The sequence below is a fragment of the Canis aureus genome, chromosome 36 (assembly GCF_053574225.1).
Source record: "Canis aureus isolate CA01 chromosome 36, VMU_Caureus_v.1.0, whole genome shotgun sequence".
NCBI lineage: Eukaryota > Metazoa > Chordata > Mammalia > Carnivora > Canidae > Canis > Canis aureus.
In genome coordinates, this window is record NC_135646.1 from 35,454,069 (window position 1) to 35,469,869 (window position 15,801).

Sequence of the window (15,801 nt, forward strand, 5' to 3'; positions counted from 1 at the left end):
CCAAAGGCAGGCGCCAAACCGCTGCGCCACCCAGGGATCCCTGAATAGCACTTTAAATAAATAGTCAGTAAGATAACTACTACAGAAAAGGAAATTATCAAATTTTCATGTATGTGGTCCCTGCTCCCTGGGCTCCCAGGGAAGCTATGGTTTCTTTAACATTGATCAAGGTCCAAATGACTCCACCACACCTCAAAGCATGGGCTCAGTTTCTGCCCTGACACATGCAACATCCCTGCTTCAATTAACATGTATCAATCAATCAAAGGGAGCCTAACTGGCTCGGTGTGCTTCGTAAGAACATGGGACTTTGTTCTTGGGGTAGCATGTTCAAGCCCAATGTTGGCTGTAGAGATTACAGAAAAATAAATTCTTAAAAAAAATCAATCAGTTTATCTTGGGGAGACATAGCCCTGGATTCCACAAGGGCAGGGAGCCAGCTGATGGTTCTACGCACTGTATTATATGCAGCAGAGCACAAAATGTGAACTTTCAGAAGTCTCCTAGAGTGGGGGACACACCAGCCTTAAGGTGTTCAGGTGGAGAAATCAGGTACAGTCCCTGGATCGACAGGGTGGGCTCAGGATCCCACGGGACCCAAGGATGGTGGCACCAACTGTTCCCAGGCACAGGAGCGGGAATGCGGCTGAGAGCAGTGGGACTCAGGCCAGCTGTCTGCCCTGTGTGGCCATAAGCTGCAAACCCCTGTGCAGTCACTGGGCCGCGTTCCTGGGACAGGCCAGCAAAGGCCAGGAGTGGGAGGACCCTCTCCCGGGCACGAAGAGTGCAGGTCTCCACCAGGGCAGCCCCTAAAATTTGGAGTTTTAAACATCAGTAACTTGTCTGTGTGGAGGCTGACAAAATTGAGGTGGTTCCACTTTAAGTTCACTGTTAGCACAAGTACTGCCATCCCAGGCCCCTGTGAATAAAAGCTAAAATTTACATTGCTTCAGTTACAGAAAAAAAAGAAAAAAACAGCTTAGAGCTTAGGGTCCCAGAAAGCCCCATATTAGACTGAGAACAGAGCTCAATGCCCTTGAAGGCCCAATATCAAAATGTAAGCAGAACTTGAGGAATTGCTCCAGCCCTTCTGGAGGTCACCGAGACCAGCCCTTAAAACTAAGCTAAAACCCACTTCGGGGTCCAAGTGCATGCTCCTCTGTGTCGGGTGTACTTGGACACAAGCTCAAGTTTGGAAATCAACCATCGTGTATTTGCATTGGTGTCAGCTCCTCAGTGGTTTCTCGTATTTGCAATCTTGGGCACAACACCTCCATGTCCTCTCCCCACCTGGGCTGACCCCCTGTCCCCTCCCCCCCAGGCTGACCCTCAGTCACCTCCCCACCCACAACAGCTTGGGACATGCCCTCACACAGTTCCCATGGGCTCGTGGGCACTGCCGCCATCCCCAGCCTCCCAGGGCAAGACAGGATGTTTCGGCAGACCCACTCCCATGGTGGCCACAGGGCTCCCTGCCCAGCATGGCTGCTCGTGACAGGTCGGGGTCTGTGTCCCTGATGCGAGCTCCTGCTCCCTGGTTTTCCCACGGGAAATGAAGGAGGAGGCCCTGGTCTCCTCCAACGATATCACGCAGGTAGACCTGGACGTCAACAGGACGTTCAGCAGCACACTATGTTTTGGGCCTGCTAGGGGGTCAGGTGAGGCTGCTGGGCCAGGGGGCTTAGGGGCCCCAGGGAAGGCCTGGGGGCTTCGGGGTAGGGAAAATGGGGCTTCTGAAGCCGAGGGGAGCAACAGCAGCCAACAACACACCGCTCCATGGTAGGGTGATGGGGATGACCCACATGCCCCCAACCCCGGGGCCTCAGGGATGAGGAGGCCAATTGGATGGGGCCTCCAGTGGTTGCCATGGGAGCTGAACCCCATAGTGGAGTGGGACGGTGCCCTGAGAAGCAGGGGATGGGGTGGGGGATGTGGGGGGCAGGAACCAGGCTTGGGAGCCAGGCGGCATGGCCACGGCTAGATCAGTACACACATCAATCCCATAGGGTCAGACGGGTCAGAGTGACGCCCACTCTCGGTGCTTTATATATTTCTAAATTCTATGCATTTCATTTGAGACAATTTGCAATTTGAAAACATACATAGTATGATGACCCCCAGATAATGACCCTGGTCCAGCCAGGGCCCTGCACTGACCACACGGTGCCACAGGGGCAGGTGTCTCAGCAAACCCTAGACTGGGGTAGCCTTTAACTCTAGAAGTCTCCTTGTGCATCTTAGAGGAAGGGGATGCCCTGTGTCCGCAGGCCCCCCACGCCATCCTGCTCATTTCCCACCCCAACATCATCCCCCTACATCATGATGCCCAATGGCATTCCACATAACACCATCCCCCTCACAGCCCCACAGCCCCACACAATCTTATCCCACACTACACCACAACACCATCCCCCCTACACCATTCCCCACACTCCACCACCATCATACCCCTGGTCCCACACCATCTACCCCACACCATCGGCCCCCAGCAATGACCCGGTGCAGGTGACCCCAGTGAGACACGCTCAGCCTCCCTGTGATTCTCTGGATACCCTGTTCCCATCAGAAGACCGGGTGTTCAATAGAGCACACAGGGGTTGCAGGGAGGAGTGAAGTCACGGAATCCCCAACAGAGTGGGTGCAGGTGAGTGGTGTAAAGGAACCACTGTGCCTTGCCTCCGCTCACTCTCCCTCCTGGAGGGTGACACACCCTGCACAGGACAACAGCCCCTAACACAGTGGGACCTGGGCTGCCCTGGCACCAGGATCTGTGGGGGCTGGGTTGATTTGGGCCTCCCCAGGGCCCAACACAAAGACGAATGTGTTCCAGCCCCCCATGGCCCTGGGCAGACCTGGATTCTGGCCCCATGCTGAGCGAGCCCTCTCACAGCTGGATGTGGCCTCCTGGGCCCTGGGCGTGACCCACAGATCCAGGTCGCAGACCTAGGGCAGCCCTGAGGATCCCGGTACACCCCAGGGTGGGGAGAGCAGGGGTAGGCCGGTGGGCCCCACCTGCACCCACACCAGGAAGCAAGCTCCTCCAGATACTCGGGCTCCAGGAGGCCCGAGGCCAGGGTCCAGCTGCCCTGCGGGAACCCAGCGCAGGAGCCCATGAGCTGCAGGTCCAGTTCAGCTCTGCTGTCCTCAGAACAGTCTCTCAGGCTGAAAACTCAGGACACACGCCCCCACCCGGAGTCCACACATGCTCCCAGGTGGGGAACTCCAGCACTCAACCCCCAACCCATGTGATTCTTGTCCTCCCGTAAAGGACTGAAAGGTCTCCCTCCCCAGGTGAAGGCGCACACCCACAGCTCTGAGCCCGTTTACTGTAGAAAGTCAATAAAGTGTAGGGGTGGAAAAATGCACAGCCAGCCCTTTTCTGTGTCTCCCAGAACTCTGTGCACGGGGTGTGGAGAGACCCACAGAGAGGAGGAGGGGGCACCACCCAGGCCCCAAACAGCCCCTGCAGGGACACCGCAAGGCATACACAGCTGACATCCTCACGTGCCTTCCAGGGGTGGCCAGACGCCAGGGTCAGGACCCCACAGACTATACTGGGACTCATCCTGTGCCCCGTGGGCCAGAATGGGCTAGGACAGAGTGACAGCCAGAGAACCTCAGGTCACCAGGGTCTGTTCAAAGCGACCTGGGAGGTCTGTGCTCCCTCTGTCCAGGAGGCCGGGGCTGGCCCAGTTCCAGGGCACGTACTACCCTCCCCGCATCCCCATGCCAGTGTGCCTGTGGCACAGAGGGCCTGTGGGTCGCTCAGCGTGGCCTGGAAGGCATGTCAGGACAGCAGGCCCTTGTGTTGTGCCCAAGACTACGAATCTGAGAAACCACCAAGGAGCCGACACCGAAGCAAACTCCCGAGGATTTCTCTACAAGGTGGAGCTTGGGTCCAAGTTCACCCGACACAGTGGAGCAGGGACTTGGACCCCGAGACTAAGAGGCATAGCAGATTTATAGGGTCAGTGGACCGTGGGATATGCAGAAATTTGCACAGTCATGTAGGTCAACACGCAGGTGGCTGACTGAATTACACCTTACACTATAGTATCCACTTGAGCTGGCCTATTACTTTGGTCAGAATCAGTGCGCAGTTTTGGGGGACACAAAGCAGGGTTACATTGTTATGAGCCGATTTCCGATTAGGGTGTGCCCAGCAGCTTGACTTGGGTGGGGCAGCGCCTTAAGCCATAAGCTGGTCATTTGGGGGTCATAGGGGAGGTGGTGGGTGTAGCACAAAATGGAATCAGTCCTGCTCTGCTTGTCCAGGGGTACGGGAATTTTGTTAAATTTCTTGGGTCCCAACTTGCAGCTCATGCACCTGGGCAACGCTCACCAGGTGGACTCAGCGTGCACACCTTGTGGTGCTGGATCCATCACACCAGCGTGTGGAGGACACCCTCCTCGCCCTCGTGAGTAGGGGCTGGGTGAGCATGGGGCTCGGCCTGAAAGCCAGGCAGCACAGGGGACTGAGGAACCCAGCCCTGTCCCCACCCCGACCACACAAATGCAGCCTCAGCGCTCCCCGCCATGGGCACCCAGCTCCTCAGGAGCTCCCACCAGGGTGGCCCCGAGGTCTGACTCCCTGCTGGAGAGACATCGGGGAGAACAGAAGCAGCCGGAGCTCGGCAAGACCCACTGCCGGACATGGGAATGTGGCCAAGCCAGACCTACCACCTCAGCTAACCCTCCAGCTGAAATTCACTACAGGAGCAAGCCGCGGGGAAAGCCCCGCTAGCCACCCAGCATCAGCACGAGAAATGATGTTGTACCAACCAATTCGGCGTTTGGAATACCCAGACAGAGGATCTGATAGCTGCACAAGATAGCTTCATGTAATAGACACACACACACCCCACAACCAACAAAAGTCAGAATCCCCCCAAAGTTGTCAAACAGCAGCTGGATGGTTACATACACAACGCTGTGGTCCCCAGTAGGATACCTGGAAGACGCTATAAACCATGACTGCAGAGGTGCTAGAGGCATGGAGATGTGCCTGCTGTGTTCCAAAAAGGAACGCAGAGGGGCAGGAAGCATCCTACGGAGGAGGGGGGGGCCTCCTAGGAAAGGACACCAAGTCCCTGTGAAGGCTACGGTTGGTGAAATCTTTCCTCTTCTCTTTCAGCTTCTGCTTTTCCTCCTAAATGCCATTTTCCTCAATCATAATAGCAAAAATTTATTTTATGTTTTTAAATTTCTTTTTATTGGAGTCCAATTTGTATGAATTCTTTCTTCAGCAAGGGTGTCATTCAGGATAGAAGGAAAGATTTTCCCAGACAGGCAAAGTATAAAGGAGTTCATGACTGCTAAACCAGTCCACTAAGGAATTTTAAGAGGGACTATTCTAGTGGGGGAAAAAAAGAGACAAAAACAACAAAGACTAGAAAGGACCAGAGAACGTCACCAGAAACACCAACTCTACATGAAAAACAAAGGCACAAAGTTCATATCTTTGAATAAGCACTTTGAATGCTAATACTAAATGCTCCAACCAAAAGATATAAGGTATCAGAGTGGCTTAAAAAACAGGATCCGGGATGCCTGTGTGGCTCAGGGGTTAAGTCTCTGCCTTTGACTCAGGGTGTGATTCTAGAGTCTGGGATCGAGTCCCATACTGGGGTCACGGTGGGGAGCCTGCTTCTCTCTTGGCCTAATTTTCTGCCTCTGTCTCTGTCTCTCTCTCTCTCTCTCTCTCTCATGCTCTCAAAAATAAAATTGTTATTAAAAAAACAAGGTCCATCTGTATGCTGCCTAATAGATGCTCACCTTAGACCTATAGACAACAGCAAATTGAAAGGCAGGGGATGGAAAATCATCTATCATGCTAATGGTTATGAAAAGAAAGCTGGAGACCAATACTTATATTAGAGACACTAGATTTGAAACCAAACCCTGGGGGTCACCTGGTGGCTCAGTGGTTGAGCATCTGCCTTCAGCTCAAGGTGTGTTCGTGGGATCCCAGGTTCGAGTACCACATTGGCATCCCTTTGGGGAGCCTCTCTCCCTCTGCCTATGTTTCTGCCTCTACTTCTCTGTTTATCTCTCATGAATAAATAAATAAATAAAATATTTAATCTCAAAAAGAAAGAACAAATAATGTAAGAAGTGATGAAGAAGGGCATTATTTCATAGTTAAAAAGACTCTCCATCAGGATCAAACAACTAAATATTTATGCTGCCAACATGCGAGTACCTAAATATGGAACCGAATTACCAATAAACGTACAGGAACTCACTGATAATAATACAATGACAGGGGATTTTAACACCTACCAACTTATGGCAATGGACCGATCGTCTATTCAGAAAATCAACAGGGAAACAATAGCCTTGACACACTGGACCACAGGGACTCCACAGATATAGTCTGAATATTTCCTCCTAAAGCAAAATACACATTCCTTTCAAGTGCACATGGGACATTCTCCAGAACAGATCATATCATGGGCCACAAATCAGCCCTCAACAGGTACAACAGGTACAAGAAGGTTGATATCACACCCTGTACATTTTCGACCACAACGCTATGAAACTCGAAGTCGACAGTAAGAAAAAATTTGGACAGACCTAAAATACGTGGAGATTATGAACATCCTACCAGAGAAGGAATGGAGCAACCAGGAAATTAAAGAGGAAACTTAAAACAAATGAAAATGAAAACATGTTTTTCCAAACCACTGGGATGTAGCAAGGGCAGTCCAGAGGGAAGTACATAGCAATAAAGGCCTATCTCAGGAAACAAGAAGTCTCTAATACACAACCTAACCTTACAACTAAAGGCGCTGGAAAAGGAATGGGAAACAAAGCCTAAAGCCTACAGAAGAAGGGAAAAAATAAAGATGAGAGCAGAAATAAACAATACAGAAACAGTAGAATGGAATAACGAAACTAAGAGCTGGTTCTTCAAAATAACTAAGAAAATGGATCAAGCCCTAGCCAGCCAAATGAACGAGAAATGAGAAAAGACCGAAATAAATAAAATCACAAAAGAGATAAGAGAGATCACAATCAACACCAGAAAAATAAGACAATCATAAGGGAATACTATGAAAGATTATATGTTAACAAACTGAGAGACCTGGAAGAAATGGCCAAATCCCTACAAATGTGCAAAGAAGCAAAACTGAAATAGGAAGAAAGAGAAAATGTGAATAGACCCATAACTAGCAGAGGAATTGAATCAGCAAGGCACCCGGGTGCCTCAGTGGTCGAGCATGTGCTTTGGCTCAGGTCATGATCCCGGGGTCCTGGGGAATCAAGTCACACATCAGGCTCCCCGCATGGAGCCTCATTTTCCTTGTGCCTATACCTATGCATCTCTGTGTCTCTCATGAATACATAAATAAAATCTTTAAAAACGAAAAAAGATAAAAAGATGAGAAAGGACCCAAATAAAATCACAAATGAGAAAAGAGAAATAACAACATTAGAGAAATACAAACAATTATAAGAGAATATGATGAAAAACTACATGCCAGCAACCTAGAACCTGGAAGAAATAGATAAATTCCTGGAAATATATAACATAGCAAAAATGAAAAATGAAGAAATAAGAAATTTGAACAGACAGTTACCATCAAAGAAATTGAATTAGCAATCAGGGTTCCCGAACAGGAGATTCTTAGATCAATAGAACAGAATGGAAAGCCAAAACAAGATACAAACATGTATCTATGACCCATAATGGACAACAAGGCAGGAAGGAATATCCAATGGCACAAAGACAGTCTCTTCAACAAACACTAACCCTGACCCCCGGATAAGAACAAATGGTGTTGGGAAAACCAGGCAGCCAAATGCAGAAGAATGAAACTGGACCACTTTCTTACACCATATATAAAAAAAATGAATTCAAAATGGATGAAAGACCTAAATGTGAGATCTGAAACCATACATAGAAGAAAAGATAGGCAGCAACGTTTTTGACATTGGCCATTGGATCTTCTTTCAGGATATGCCTCTGAGGTGAGGGAAACAAAAGCAAAAATACTATTGGGACTTCATCAAATTGAAAAGCTTCTGCAAAGTGAAGGAAACATAAAGCTAAAAAGCAACATACAGGAGGAGAGGCAAGATGGCGGAAAGAAGGGTCCCCAAGTCACCTGTCCTGACCAAATTGCCTAGATAAACTTCAAATCATCCTGAAAATCTAGGAATTCAGCCTGACACTTAAACAGAGACCAGATAGAATGCTACAGTGAGAAAAGTTCACACTTCCATCAAGGTAGGAAGATGGGGGAAAAGAAATGAAGATACAAAAGGCATCCAAGGGGGAGGGGCCCCACAGAGCCAGGCTAAGGCCAGGGCGAGTGCCCCCCGGGCAGGAGAGCTCTGTCCCAGAGAAGCAGGAGCTGCACCATTCTTCCAGAGGGAAAGGACGCCCGCAGGGATTCAGAGAAAGACCCCAGGTGGGCGGGGATACCCTCGGGCTCCATGGGACACAAACATACACCTGCACTCCCAGGAGATTGCACCGAGCACCCTAAGGGCTGTAGGGCACATGCATTGACCCAGGAGCATCTCTGAGGGGATCCGGCAGCGGCTCTGTGCGGAGGGGGCAGCGGGTCCCTGGGAAAAGCTAGGTGGCGGCGCCTAGGGCAGAGGAAGTGGCTTCATGTGGAGGGGGCTGCGGGGCTCCAGGAGCAGCTCAGAGGGGCTATGGCGGCTCCGTGGAGAGGTGCCTACCCGGCCTGGAGCGAGAATCCAACACCGCAGGTCGGGGAGCACAGGGCCGGGACACAGCCCAGGATTCAACCTCCCCCGGGACAGGCAGAGGCCTGGAGGGCCCAGGACAGCAAGGACGCTCCTGCTCAGAGCTGAGAAGATCAGCAGCCCTGTCCCAGAGCCTCCAGGCCCTGCAGACGGACTGCTCCAGAGTTACTGGGGAGGCTGAATACAGGTGTTCCGACCTGGCTGCTGCCACTGGGGTTGTTCCTCCTTGGGCGTCACAGGGTATACAACCCCCACTGAGCACTTCACCAGGCAGGGGAAGAGAAGCTCCCCCAAGGGCTAGCACCTGAAAATCAGCACAACAGGCCCCTCCCCCATAAGACCAGCTAGACGGACAAGTTCCAGGGGAAGTCAAGGGACTTAAAGTAGACAGCATCAGAAGATACTCCCCCATGTTTTTTTTTTAATTTCTGATTGCTTCCCCCATCCTTTCCCCCCTTTCTTTCTTTTTCTTTCTCCTTTTATTCTCTTTTTTGCTTTTTTCTTCCTTTTTCCTTTTTTCTTTTTCTCTTCTCTTTTTTTCTTTCTCTCTTCTCTTTTTCTCCTTTTCCCAATACAACTTGTTTTTGGCCACTCTGCACTGAACAAAATGACTAGAAGGAAAACCTCACCTCAAAAGAAAAAACAGTCCTCTCTCCCACAGAGTTACAAATCTGGATTAAAACTCAATGTCAGAAAACCAATTCAGAAGCACTATTATACAGCTACTGGTGGCTCTAGAAAAAAGTATAAAGGACTCAAGAGACTTCATGACTGCAGAATTTAGATACAATCAGGCAGAAAGTAAAAAACAATTGAATGAGATGCAATCCAAACTAGAATTCCTAATGACGAGGGTTAACGAGGTGGAAGAACGAGTGAGTGACATAGAAGACAAGTTGATGGCAACGAGGAAAACAGGAAAAAAGAGACAGACAATTAAGAGACCAGGAAGACAGATTAAGGGAAATAAACGACAGCCTGAGGAAGAAAAACCTATGTGTAATTGGGGATCCTGAGGGCGCCGAAAGGGGCAGAGGGACAGAATATGTATTTGAACAAATCCTAGCTGAAAACTTTCCTAATCTGGGAAGGGAAACAGGCATTCAGATCCAGGAAATAGAGAGATCCCCCCTAAAATCAATAAAAACCGTCCAACACCTTGATTTAATAGTGAAGCTTGCAAATTCCAAAGATAAAGAGAAGATCCTTAAAGCAGCAAGAGACAAGAAATCCCTGACCTTTATGGGGAGGAGCAGACCTCTCCAAAGCGACCTGGCAGCCCAGAAAGTGCTGGCTGGATATATTCAGGGTCCTCCATGAGAATAACATGCAACCAAGAATACTTTATCCAGCCAGGCTCTCATTCAAAATGGAAGGAGAGATAAAGAGCTTTCAAGAGAGGCAGGAACTGAAAGAATATGTGACCTCCAAACCAGCTCTGCAAGAAATTTTAAGGGGGACTCTTAAAATTCCCCTTTAAGAAGAAGTTCAGTGGAACAATCCACAAAAACAAGTACTGAATAGATGTCATGATGACACTAAACTCATATCTGTTGATAGTAACTCTGAACGTGAATGGGCTTAATGACCCCTTCAAAGGCGCAGGGTTTCAGACTGGATAAAAAATCAGGACCCAACTATTTGCTTTCTACAAGAGACTCATATTAGACAGAAGGACACCTACAATCTGAAAATAATGGGTTGGAGAACCATTTACCATTCAAATGGTCCTCAAAAGAAAGCAGTGAAAAAAAAAAAAAAGAAAGAAAGCAGTGGTAGCCATCCATATATCAGATAAACTAAAATTTACCCCGAAGACTATAGTGAGAGATGAAGACGGATACTAAATCATACTTAAAGGATCTATCCAACAAAAGGGCTTAACAATCCTCAATATATATTCCCCGAATATCGGAGCTGCCAAATATTTAAAACAATTAATAACGAAATTGAAGAAATACTTAGATAATAATTATCTTATACTTGGTGACTTCAATCTAGGTCTTTCTACCCTCGATAGGTCTTCTAAGCACAAGATCTCCAAAGAAACGAGAGCTTTAAATGATACACTGGAGCAGATAGATTTCACAGATATCTACAGAACTTTACATCCAAACTGAACTGAATAAACATTCTTCTCAAGTGCACATGGAACGTTCTCCAGAATAGACCACATACTGGGTCACAAATCACGTCTGAACCGATACCAAAAGATTCAGATCATCCCCTGCATATTCTCAGACCATAATGCCTTAAAATTAGAACTAAATCACAACAAGAAGTTTGGAAGGACCTCAAACACCTGGAGGTTAAGGACCATCCTGCTAAAAGATGAAAGGTTCAACCAGGAAATTGAGGAAGAATTAAAAGGAGTCATGGAAACTAATTGGAATGAAGATACAAATGTTCAAAATCTTTGGCATGCAGCAAAAGCTGTCCTAAGGGGGAAATACATCACAATAGAAGCATCCATTCAAAAACTGGAAAGATCTCAAATACAAAAGCTAACCTTACTCATAAAGGAGCTAGAGAAAAAAAAACAGCAGCTAGATCCTACACCCAAACAGAATAAGAGATTTAATTAAAATTAGAGCAGACCTCAAGGAAACTGAGATCATAAGAAATGTGGAACAGATCAACAAAACCAGGAGTTGGTTCTTTGAAAGAATTAATACCATACATAAACCATTAGCCAGTCTTATTAAGAAGAGAGACAAGACTCAAATTAATAAAATCATGAATGAGAAAGGAGAGATCACTACCAACACCAAGGAAATACAAACGATTTTAAAAACATATTATGAACAGCTATACGCCAATAAATTAGGCAATCTAGAAGAAATGGACGCTTTCCTGGAAAGCCACAAACTACCAAAACTGGAACAGGAAGACATAGAAAACCTAAAAAGGCCAATAACCAGGGAGGAAATTGAAGCAGTCATCAAAAACCTCCCAAGTCACAAAAGTCCAGGGCCAGATGGCTTCCCAGGGGAATTCTATCAAACGTTTATTTTTTTTTAATTTTTTTTAATTTTTTATTTATTTATGATAGGCACACAGTGAGAGAGAGAGAGAGAGACAGAGACACAGGCAGAGGGAGAAGCAGGCTCCATGCACCGGAAGCCCGACGTGGGATTCGATCCCGGGTCTCCAGGATCGCGCCCTGGGCCAAAGGCAGGCGCCAAACCGCTGCGCCACCCAGGGATCCCTCTATCAAACGTTTAAAGAAGAAACCATACTTCTCCTACTAAAGCTGTTTGGAAAGATAGAAAGAGATGGAGTACTTCCAAATTCGTTCTAAGAAGCCAGCATCACCTTAATTCCAAAACCAGACAAAGACCCCACCAAAAAGGAGAATACAGACCAATATGCCTGATGAACATGGATGCAAAAATTCTCAACAAGATACTAGCCAATAGGATCCAACAATACATTAAGAATATTATTCACCATGACCAAGTAGGATTTATCCCCGGGACACAAGGCTGGTTCAACATGTGTAAAATAATCAATGTCATTCATCATATCAGCAAGAGAAAAACCAAGAACCATATGATCCTCTCATTAGATGCAGAGAAAGCATTTGACAAAATAGAGCATCCATTCCTGATCAAAACTCTTCAGAGCGTAGGGATAGAGGGAACATTCCTCGACATCTTAAAAGCCATCTACGAAAAGCCCACAGCAAATATCATTCTCAGTGGCGCAGCACTGGGAGCCTTTCCCCTAATATCAGGAACAAGACAGGGATGTCCACTCTCACCATTGCTATTCAACATAGTCTGGAAGTCCTAGCCTTAGCAGTCAGACAGCAAAAAGACATTAAAGGCATTCAAATTGGCAAAGAAGAAGTCAAAATCTCCCTCTTCTCAGATGACATGATACTCTACCTAGAACACCCAAAAGCCTCCACCCCAAGATTGCTAGAACTCATACAGCAATTTGGTAGAGTGGCAGGATACAAAATCAATGCCCAGAAATCAATGGCATTTCTATACACTAACAATGAGACAGAAAAAATAGAAATTGAGGAGTCAATTTCATTTACAGTTGCATCCAAATCAACAGATACCTAGGAATAAACCTAACCAAGGAGGTAAATGATCTATACCCTAAAAACAATAGAACACTTCTGAAAGAAATTGAGGAAGACACAAAGAGATGGAAAAATATTCCATGCTCATGGATTGGCAGAATTAATATTGTGAAAATGTCAATGTTACCCAGGCAATGTACACGTTTAATGCAATCCCTATCAAAATCCCATGGACTTTCTTCAGAGAGTTAGAACAAATTATTTTAAGATTTGTGTGGAATCGGAAAAGACCCCAAAAGCCAGGGGAATTTTAAAAAAGAAAACCATATCTGGGGGCATCACAATGCCAGATTTCAGGTTGTACTACAAAGCTGTGGTCATCAAGACAGTGTGGTACTGGCACAAAAACAGACACATAGATCAACGGAACAGAATAGAGAACCCAGAAGTGGACCTTGAACTTTATGGTCAACTGATATTCGATAAAGGAGTAAAGTCTATCCATTGGAAGAAAGACAGTCTCTTCAATAGATGGTGCTTGGAAAATTGGACATCCACCTTCAGAAGAATGAAACTAGACCACTCTCTTTCACCATAAACAAAGATAAACTCAAAATGGATGAAAGATCTAAATGTGAGACAAGAATCCATCAAAATCCTAGAGGAGAATACAAGCAACACCCGTTTTAAACTTGGACACAGCAACTTCTTGAAACGTACATCCGTGAAGGCAAAAAAAAAAGCAAAAATGAACTATTGTGACTTCATCAAGATAAGAAGCTTTTGCACAGCAAAGGATACAGTCAACAAAACTAAAAGACAACCTACAGCATGGGAGAAGATATATGCAAAAGACGTTTCAGATAAAGGGCTAGTTTCCAAGATCTATAAAGAACTTCTTAAAATCAACACCAAAGAGACAAACAAACCAATCATGAAATGGGCAAAAGACATGAAGAGAAATCTCACAGAGGAAGACACTGACATGGCAACATGCACATGAAAACATGCTCTGCATCACTTGCCCTTAGGGATATACAAATCAAAACCACAATGAGATACCACCTCACACCAGTGAGAATGGGGAAAATGAACAAGGCAGGAAACCACAAATGTTGGAGAGGATGCGGAGAAAAGGGAACCCTCTTACACTGCTGTTGGGAATGTGAACTGGTGCACTCACTCTGGAAAACTGTGTGAAGGTTCCACAAAGTGTTAAAAATAGACCTGCCCGATGACTCAGCAATTGCACTATTGGGGATTTACCCCAAGGATTCAGATGCAATGAAACGCCGGGACACCTGCACCCCGATGTTTATAGCAGAATGTCCACAATAGCCAAACAGTGTCAGGAGCCTTGGTGTCCATCGAAAGATGAATGGATAAAGAAGATGTGGTTTATGTATACAATGGAATAATATTCAACCATTAGAAACGACAAATACCCAACATTTGTTTCAACGTGGATGGAACTGGAGGCTATTATGCTGAGTGAAGTAAGTCAATCGGAGAAGGACAAACAGTGTATGTTCTCATTCCTTTGGGGAATATAAATAATAGTGAAAGGGAATATAAGGGAATGGAGAAGAAACGTTTGGGAAATATCAGAAAGAGAGAGAGATCATAAAGACTCCTAACTCTGGGAAAAGAACTAGCAGTGCTGGAAGGGGTGGAGGGAGGGGGTGGGGGTGAAGGGGTGACGGGCACTGAGGGGGACACTTGACGGGATGAGCACTGCGTGTTATTCTGTATGTTGGTCAATTGAACACCAATAAAAAATAAATTTATTTTAAAAAAAAAGATCAAAGAACTGCATATTTATGCTGCCAACATGGGAGTACCGAAATATAGAAACCAATTAACAACAAACCTACAGGAACACACTAATAATAATACAATGACTGGGGATTTTAACACCCACTTATGGCAATGGACCGATCGTCTATGCAGAAAATCAACAGGGGAACAATAGGCTTGACACACTGGACCAAAGTGACTCAACAGATATAGTCTGAACATTTCTTCCTAAAGCAGAATACACATTCCTTTCAAGTGCACATGGGACATTCTCCAGAATACATTATATCATGGACCACAAATCAGCCCTCAACAGGTACAACGGGTACAAGAAGGATGGTATCACACCATGTATATTTTCGGACAACGACGCTATGAAACTTGAAGTCGACAGTAAGAAAAAATTTGGACAGACCAAATATTTGTGGAGATTATGATCATCCTACCAGAGAAGGAATCGAGTAACCAGGAAATTAAAGAGGAAATATAAAACAAATGAAAATGAAAACATGTTTCTTCAAACCTCTAGGATGTAGCAAAGACAGTCCTTAGAGGGAAGTAGATAGCAATACAGGCCTACCTCAAGAAACAAAAGTCTCCAATACACAACCCAACACTACACCTAAAGGAGCTGGAAAAGGAATAGGGAACAAATCCTAAAGCCTCCTTAAGAAGGAAAAAATAAAGATGAGAGCAGAAATAATCAATACAGAAACAACAAAACAGTAGAATGGAATAATGAAACTAAGAACTGGTTCTTCAAAATAACTAAGAAAATGGATCAAGCCCTAGCCAGCCTTATCAACAAGAAAACAGAAAAGAACTAAATAAATAAAATCACAAAAGAGAGAAGAGAGATCACAATCAACACCAGAAAATAAGACAATTATAAGGGAATACTATAAAAGATTATATGCTAACAACCTGGGAGACCAGGACGAATTGGAGAGATCCCTAGAAATGTTCAAACGAGCAAATCTGAAAGAGGAAGAAATAGAAAATGTGACTAGACCCATAACGAGCAAAGGAATTTAATCAGCAAGGCACCTGGGTGCCTCAGTGGTTGAGCATCTGCTTTGGCTCAGGTCATGATCCCGGGGCCTGGGGAATCATGTCCCACATCAGGCTCCCTGCGTGGAGGCTCATTTTCCCCCTGCCTATATCCCTGCCTCTCTGTGTCTTGCATGAATACATAAATAAAATATTAAAAAAAAGATAAAAAGATGAGAAAGGACCCAAATAAAATC